This window comes from Pteronotus mesoamericanus, unplaced genomic scaffold (genome assembly GCF_021234165.1).
Source record: "Pteronotus mesoamericanus isolate MK-2021 breed Mesoamerican mustached bat unplaced genomic scaffold, CSHL_Meso_final contig_72, whole genome shotgun sequence".
NCBI lineage: Eukaryota > Metazoa > Chordata > Mammalia > Chiroptera > Mormoopidae > Pteronotus > Pteronotus mesoamericanus.
In genome coordinates this window covers 250,730-259,748 of record NW_026555242.1, presented here as the reverse complement: position 1 = coordinate 259,748, position 9,019 = coordinate 250,730, and positions in this window count along the sequence as shown.

Here is a 9,019-nt window from a genome sequence, read left to right as displayed (position 1 = left end):
AAGGTTCTCAGGCCATGTTGATATTTTAATTAGAATAAAGGAAGCGGAAGCTGTTGATCACGTGGTTTGAGGGAGTGCTAGAAAGTAGCACTTTACTTCCACCCAGCAATATCTTCCCATCCATCATCTTAGGATCCAAATTCCTTTTGTACTTTGAAGCTCTGGGGTCTCTAGAAGGGCTGATTATCATACAATAGCTTCAACTAGGGCTCCAGACTAGATGTTATTAGAGTCTGGCTTTGGAGTGTTATTTCTCAAAATGTGTTCTACAAACCACTGGTGGTTTCCTATTGTCTCTCCTAAGTGCTAAGTTTTAGAAGGGCGGGAGGAAGAGTAAGAGCCCTGGCCAGGTGGCTCATTTGGTTGGAGCATCATTCTGTACATAAAAAGGTGGCAGGTTTGATCCCAGGTTGGAGGATGTATAGGAGGCAACAGATTGATGCTTCTCTCTTTCCATCTCTCTTTCTCTTGCTCTATAAAGTCAATGAACTTATCCTCATGTGAGAATTTTTTAAAAAGAGCAAGAAACAAAGGGGTTCAAGAATGTGAACTCACCTCTTCCCAAGGATACACCAAACCTACAGCTATCTATGGGTCATTTCCCTCTGAAAACGATTTGAAAAGTAGATGAACTGCTCCTCTATGACAAAAGATAAAAAGGCCACATCAAGATGGGTAGGAGAAGCAGAGACATGCTTTTGCTCATAAGTGCCCACCAGTGTGGTGCCTCCATTAAAGGAGCAATGGGTTTGTGCCCCACATCAAACTCCCACCCTTGGGATGGGCACTGAAGAGACAAGCCCCGAAATGTCTGGCTTAGAAAACCAATGGAGCTGATATCCAAGAAGCCCGAAGAATTTTAGGGAACTGAGATTCTCCTTTTAGAGGGCTTACCTGTAGTCGCACTCTCCCCAGGACCCAGTGCAAAAGCAGAAGTTTGAAAAGCACATAGGTGATACGTGAAGGAGGCTCATTTGTTGAACTTAAGGCATCTGCTGAACCAGGGGACAGTCGAAATTCTTCTGAGACAGAGGTGCTTGTGGATGCCATTTCTTCTTTTGTGTGTGTGCTTTCAGCCTGCTCTGCTAACACAGGCAGGTGAGCTGGGACATGGCACTCTCACTGCGTTGCTAGGACAGATGGAAATGCGTGGTTGTGACTTTCCCACTGCCTTGCTGGAAAGAGAGAATGCCGGTCCTTGTAGCACTCCGCTGCTCCCTTGCCAACGTTGGTGGGTAAGTGCAGTTGCAGCACTTCCCCATTCCCTGGCTGGCACCCAAGAGCACAAGTGATTATATATTCTGTGGTTCCTTCCCTGAAGCTGGCAGGCAGGAGACAAGACACTCCAGCTGCATCACTGAAACCTGAGGGTGTGTGCAGTTAAGGCATTTTTCTGCTACCTTTCTGGAGACTGTGCGTTTATCCCACCCCCTACACTCTCTAGCTGCTTTGCTAAAACCAGTAGGTACATGCAGTCCACACAGGAGGTGTCCCTTGATCACCTGCCCCTGGTGGCTGATGGGGCTGGTGCTCCTGGGCTCCACAGAGTGGTAATAATCAGGAAGACGGTTCTTGGCAGGCTACCAAACAGCAAACTGAAACACCCTCAATCTCCTTGTGGAAAAGGCCTTATTGGCTTATTCTGGAGCTTCAGCTTGAGGGAAGGGCTTCCTGTTTCCCACACATCTAGAGGCTACAGAGGTGCCCCTAGGGAACAGAAGCAAGGAGACACCGTTATTGCGCACTGCCTGGGCTTTGCTACAGCTTGATGATACTTCCCAGAAAGGAGCTTATAAACTCATCTAGAGGCCCAACTTTTGTACTGTCACCCAGGGGATATCTCCAGATCTAGGAGACTAGCAAGGTTTCTGACTTAAGCCCCATAGAAGTGAGCTGCTGCTTGAGGGTCTAGCTTCCAACCAGCCTGAAACTAAGCACTAAATGAAATTCCTCCCTTTGGAATACTGACAAGTTTTGCTTGGCACATTCTCAACAATGGGGACCTTTTAAGAATAAATCAAGCTGTTTAGACAATCACAAACCTTGGGGAGATAACCAAGAGCTAGAGCAAGTTTGAATGATAAATTTCACCACCTACACAAGACCACTTCAAGACAGAGAGGCAGCTGTTTCACCTAACACATAGAAACAATCTTGGATATCCACACCAAGACATAATATAATTAAAATGTCAAAAGTTAAAGGTAGAGAATCATAAAAGCATTATGAGAAAAACAACGTGCTGCATGCAAGGGAAATCCCATAATGTTATCAGCAGATTTTTCAGCCAAAATTTTTTTTTTATACTCACCCAAAGACATTTTTTCATTGCTTGCTTAGAGAGAAGGGAAGGGGGGGAGAGAGAGAAATATCAGTTGGTTGCCTTCTCATATGAACCCTGACTAGGGTATGTGCCCTGAATGGGAATCAAACACATGACCCTTTGATCTACAGAACAATCCTCCAACCAATTGAGCCACACTGGCCAGGGCTCAGCAAAAATTTGAAGTTCAGAGGGAGAAGCATTACATATTCAAAGTGCTGGAAAGAGAAAACTTCCACCAAGACTACTCTGCCTAGAGAAATTGCCATTCAGAATTGAAGGAGACACAATTTTGCAGACAAACAAAAGCTAAAGGAGTTAATCACCACTAAACCAGCCATACAAAAAATGTTAAAGGGAATTCTTTAAGCTGAAAAAAATATGACAGTAATTAATGACACAGAAAACATACAAGAGTAAATTCTCTCTGGTAAAGGTAATATGTAGTAAAAATAGTGAAATAATCACTTATAAAGCTAGTATAAATGTTACAAGATAAAAGTAGTAAAAGTAACTAAATCTACAATAATTAGGTAAGGGATACATAAAGAGATGTAAAATGTGACATCAAAAACATAAAACATGAAGAGGGAGAGTAAAAATATAGAGCTTTGAAATATGTTCAAATTTAAAGTGCTGTCAACTTAAAATAAAATAGCCTAAGTGACCATCAATGGATAAATGGATAAAGAAAATGCAGTATACACACACAGTCAAACATATACAATTGAATATTACTCAACTATAAAAAAGAATGAAATCTTGCCATTTGTGACAATATAGATGGACCTGGAGGGCAGTGTGCTGAGTGAAATATGTCAGTCAGAGAAAGATAAATACTGCATAATTTCACTGCTATTGAAATATAAAAAACAAGACAAACAAAACAAAACTGACTCATTAAGAGAACAGATTGGAGGTTGCCAGAGGTGGGGGGTCGGGGGACAAACTGAGTAATGGGAATTAAGAGGCACAAACTTCCAGATATAAAGTAAGTAAGTCATGGGGAAATAATATACAGCATAGGGAATAAGGTCAATAACAGTATTAACTTTGTATGGTGACAGATAGTAACTAGGCTGATAGTGGTGATCTTTTGCAATGTATACAAATGTCAAATCACTGTTATGCACCTGAAACTAACATATTATTGTATGCCATTATACTTCAATAAAAAAAGAGCAAGAAACAGTTTTAAATCCATACATCTCACCCATTTGAAACTGGTAACTTTCACAGAAAATCTTGTTATATTTATATTTAATAATTGTGTTCTTAAAGGTTGTCCACGGATTCCAAGGACTGCAGTGAGCTCTTGTCTAACATGCAAATAACAGGTGCTATATTCACATAATTTTCCTATGTGCACAATTGCTTACTTTCATGATATTTGCATTTTTCAGGGCTGTATTGGGTTGTATTTTGTGATCTCCAAATCACAAAATGAATCAATGGCTCAGAAATTATTCATTGAAGCATAAAAGTTGTGATAAAAATAAGACCATTACTGCAACTTAGATCTTGACATTCATCAAAATCAATACTGAATAAGACTTGAGCGTACATTTAGAATAGGGATGTAGGAATACTGAGATGCGTGTTCGTGAGCCAGAATATTAAAATATATCTGGAGCCCTGACTGGTGTGGCTCAGTGGACTGACCAATGGCCTGTGGACCAAAAGGTTTCTGGTTCAGTTTCCAGTTAGGGCACATGCCTGGGATGCAGGCAGGTTGGGGTCCTGTGAGAGGCAATAGATTGATGTTTCTCTCTCACATTGATGTTTCTCTCCCTCCCTTCCCTTCTCCCTAAAAATAAATAAAATCATATATATCAGGAAAATATTATATCATCTGAAAATTGGGCTTTATTGAATTAGATACCTGTTTGTCCTTATACTGTTGTCCATGAGAAAATTTTGCCAGTTGAGATCCAAGATGGCAGAGGAGTAAGTGGAAGTTACACTAACTGCCTCCCGGAACCAATCTGGAATTACAGCTAAATTGTAGAGAAATTATCCAGAATAACCAATGGAACAATAGCTAAAGAGAAGCCTTATAAAAATGGACAGACAGAAGAAACCACTTGACCACAACAAAATTGGTAGGGCGTTCAGAAGAGATGCAAGAGGGCTGGCTGGGCTCCCACAGGCAGCCGCTGAGATGCTGGATGGAAATTCAGCAGCTGGGGGTTCCCCATGAGAAGTGTGGGGTCTAAATCCCAAGCTGAGCTCCCCAGCCTACAGCACCAGAGCCAGAAAGGAACTCAGATCATATTCAGCTGTGAAAAGTGATGAGTTTCAGTCTTCCAGAAGAGATGGCTGGAGTCACAGAGTCTTTTAAAGGGCCAACACATATAATTTCATTTGCAGCCACTTACTCTGGGGTCTGGCAAAGAAGGTGGGCAGAATGGATTAGAAACATTGGAGGAAAGCCCAGGGATGGAGAACTGAAGGAGCAGCTACAAGGATCTATGTGGTGAGTCATTCCTTATACTTAAGGAGCCACCTTGCTCAGGCAGGGCACTCCCCTCCAAATGGCATGAGCCTGAGGGGAAGCATAGCCCCACCTACAGGAGTTACTCTACCCTACCCTGTGGTGCTTAAGCCTGACTGCAGGTTACAAATTGATTATATAACAATGGAAGGAGACAGCCACAGACTGTGGATCACTGGTAGTCTGGACAGGCTACCTAGGGCCAGACTGGGACTCCATCTGACATCACCAGGGATGGATCCAGAAAAGGAAAATAGTGAGATGAATTCCACCATGGTCTTCTTCATGATTTGTGCTATTTTCTTACCTGCATAGCTTTTTAACATTATTTTTTGCCCTTCAAGTTTGTGCATATTAAGTCACTAGTTTTTATATTATAGTTTATTTCAATCTCATATTTGCTCCTACTTTCTCTTACTCCATTTTACCTTCTCCTTTCCTCTTCTTATTTTTGTTTTAAATTTTATTTTCTCTCTTAGTTTGACTTGTTTCCATTCTACATCCTTACTCTTTCTCCCTTTTCCAGCTTCTTAAAACCATTTTTCTTGTCATTAGTCAACTCACATTCTTTTTCCCACTCTTAAAATACCCTTATTCTCTCCCCACCTTTATCAGTCTTTGCTCATCAGTTGTGGATATGGTGGTTGTTGCATTTCTCCAATTTTATTTCTAGATCTTCACTATTTTTGTATTTCAAATCTCAATTTTAGTATTCTCCTCTCCTACTCCATTTTTCCTTCCTCCTGTGTTTTCTCTTTTTCTTTTAAATTTTAATTTTTCCCTGTCTTAGACTGGTTTTCATTCCTCACTCTCAGTATTCCTTCTCCCTCTATCATCTCAAAATCACTTCTCATTCTTCTAGACATCTCTTAAGCTTTTCTTTCTTTCCATTTTCCCTCTTATTCATCTCCCACCTATATTAATCTTTGCTCATTGTTGTTGATAGCACTGTGGTGGATCTTTTTCTCCAATTTGTTTCCTTTTTCTTTCTCTCACTATTTTTTTAATTCTTCTTTATATTTTTAAATTTCTATTTAATGCTGTACGCTTCCTTTCTCTCACTCCATTCTGCATTCTTCCCTCCCCTTTTGTTTTACAATGTAAATTTTTCTTTCTTTCTCCCTTCATCTTGTTCCTACTCCCTAGCCTTATTATTGCTCTTCCCTCTAGTCTCTCAAAATAATTTTTCTTTCAGTTAGTCATCTCATATTTATTTTTCCTTATAATAGTCTTAATCTCCTTACATCTTTATTAATACTGGCTCATTTGCTGTTGATAGTGTGATTGTGGGTGGGGGTTAATTCTGTGGGTGTTGGTTTGTATCCCGGGTGGTTTGGTTTTGTTCTGGAAGCACCTGTACAAGAGTATACAAGATGTGGTGGGCAGAGTGACTCTGTCATCCAACTGGAGGAGGTGACCCACCAAAGAATGACCCAATAACAACCAAAACACAATACAACCAGATGGCCCACATAAATGGCATAAAGGGCATCCCAAGAACATCAGATTCAGCTGATCAAGGAGACTGAACCACTGAATCCCACATGTCTCCTACAACAGAAAGCCTCACCACAAAGACGGGGAGTCAAAGAAGATCAATCTAAGAAGCAGAAACAAAAAAGAGTCCCTAAAATGGAGAGACAAAGAAACAATCCTCAATCAAAAGAACAGGAGGAACTCCCAGAATGAGTCTAAATGAAACTGAGGCAAGTAAACTCTCAGACAGTGAGTATAAAATGGTTATAAGGATGTTAAATGAGCTCAGTGAGAACTGCAAAGAACCCCAGGGAAGCTACAATGAACTTCCTGTGAATTATACTAGCATGAAGAAATATATAGAAACAATAAATAAATGCCAGGAGAAAATAAAGAATACAATATCTTAAATGAAGAGCACTGTAGGAGGAATTAAAAGTGGGCTAGATGAAGCAGAGAATTGAATCAGCAGAGGAGGACAAGGTAGAAAAAAAAATCCCAGACAGAGTAACAAAATGAAAAAAAACTAAAAAAGAATGAAGATAGTTTAAGGGAGCTTCAGGGCAACATGAAATGTAATAATGTCCATATCATAGGCTACCAGAAGAAGAAGAACAGGAGCAAGGGATAGAAAACCTGTTTGAAAAAGTTATGATAGAAAACTTCCCTAACTTGATGAAAGAAAAAAATCATACAAGTCTAGGAAGCACAGAGGATCCCAAAGAGGGACCTAAAGAGGCCCATTCCAAGATGCATCATTATTAAAATGGCAAATATCAAAGACAAAGAGAGAATCTTAAAGGCAGCAAGGGAGAAACAACTAGTAACATACAAGGGAGCTCTGATAAGTCTATCAGCAGATTACTCTACAGAAAATTACAAGCAGGAAGGAAATGGCAAGAAATATTCCAAGTAATGAAAAGCAAAGGCCTGCACCAAGACTACTGTACCCAGCAAGGCTCTCATTTAAAATGGAAGGTAAAATAAGGAGCTTCCCAGATGAAAAAAAAAGAAGGCTAAAAGAATGCATCTCCACCAAACCAGCATTGGAAGAGATGCTAAAGAGATTGTTTTAAGAAGAGAGAGAGAGAGAGAGAGAGAGAGAGAGAGAGAGAGAGAGAGAGAGAAACACAGGAACAAAGGGAAAAATGGTAGTGAATAAGTGCCTATCATTAATAACCTTAAATGCAGAGGCATAGGTAGATACACTTTGTCTTCTCACACAATCAAAAGAAGGACAACAACAAACTTAAAAACAAAAAATAATCAGAACTGACAGAAAATCAAAATATGTTGAAGTTCGACAACCAAGGAGTTAAAGAAGAATCATTTCTCATATTGGTAGGAGGGGCAGAGATGGGCAGCCGGGGTGGAGAGGATGCACAGCAAGGTGGCAGCTGGAGGACCAGACAGGAGAGATGGCAGCTGGCAAACGGGGAGGTCCCACATTTGTGTGCAGATAAACTGAGAGGAAGAGCTGGAGAGTGAGACAGACTGCGCAATACAGGGTCCCAGTGTGGTAAAAGAAAGCCTCAAATCCTCTGGCTATAAAAAACCTTTGGTGTTGTGAAGGTGGGAGAAACTCCCAGCCTCACAAGAGAGTTCACTGGAGAGACCTACAGAGTTCTAGAATGTCCACAAACCCACCCATCCAGGAATCAGCACTAGAAGGGACCAATTTGCTTCTGAGTAGAGAGGGAAGTGACTGAAAGATGGTAGAGAGATGAGCAAGCACTATTGTACCCTTTCGGACATCTCCCCTACATACGGCGTCACAACACAGTGACCTGGGTTTCCCCGCCTTTGCGAATATCTAAGCTCCACCCCTTCAAACAAAACAGACCTCTGAGACAAAGAAATATGGCTCAAATGAAAGAACAGATCAAAGCTCCAAAAACAGAACTAAGTGATGAACAGATAGCCAACTTATCAGATGCACAGTTCAAAACACTGGTAATCTTCATGATCACAGAAATGGTTGAGTATGGTTGCAAAACAGAGGAAAAAGTGAAGCCTATGCAAAGTGAAATCAAGAAAAATATACAGGGAACCAATAGTAAAGGGAAGGAAACTGGAACTCAAATCAACTCTTTGGAGCAGAAGGAAGAGATAAACATTCAACCAGAACAGAATGAAGAAACAAGAATTCAAAAAATTGAGGAGAGGATTAAGAACCTCTGGGAGTACTTTAAACATTCCAACATCCAAATCATAAGGGTGCCAGAAAGAGAAGAGGAAGAGCAAGAAATTGAAAACTTATTTGGAAAAATAATGAAGGAGAACTTCCCCAATCTAACAAAGAAAACAGACTTCCAGAAAGTCCAGGAAGCTCAGAAAGTCACAAAGAAGTTGGACCCAAGGCAGCACACACCAAGGCACATCATAATTACATTATTCAAGATTAAAGATAAGGAGAGAATCCTCAAAACAGCAAGAGAAAAGGAGACAGTTACCTACAAAGGAGTTCTCATAAGACTATCAGCCAATTTCTCAAAAGAAACCTTACAGGCAAGAAAGGGCTGGAAAGAAGTATTCAATGTCATGAAAGGCAAGAATCTACACCCAAAGTATCATTTAGACTGGAAGGGTAGATAAAGTGCTTCCCAGATAAGATAAAGTTAAAGGGGTTCATCATCACAAAACCCTTATTATATGAAATGTTATAAAGATTTATCTAAGAAAAAAGAAGATAAACTATGAAGAGTAAAATGACAACAAACCCACAA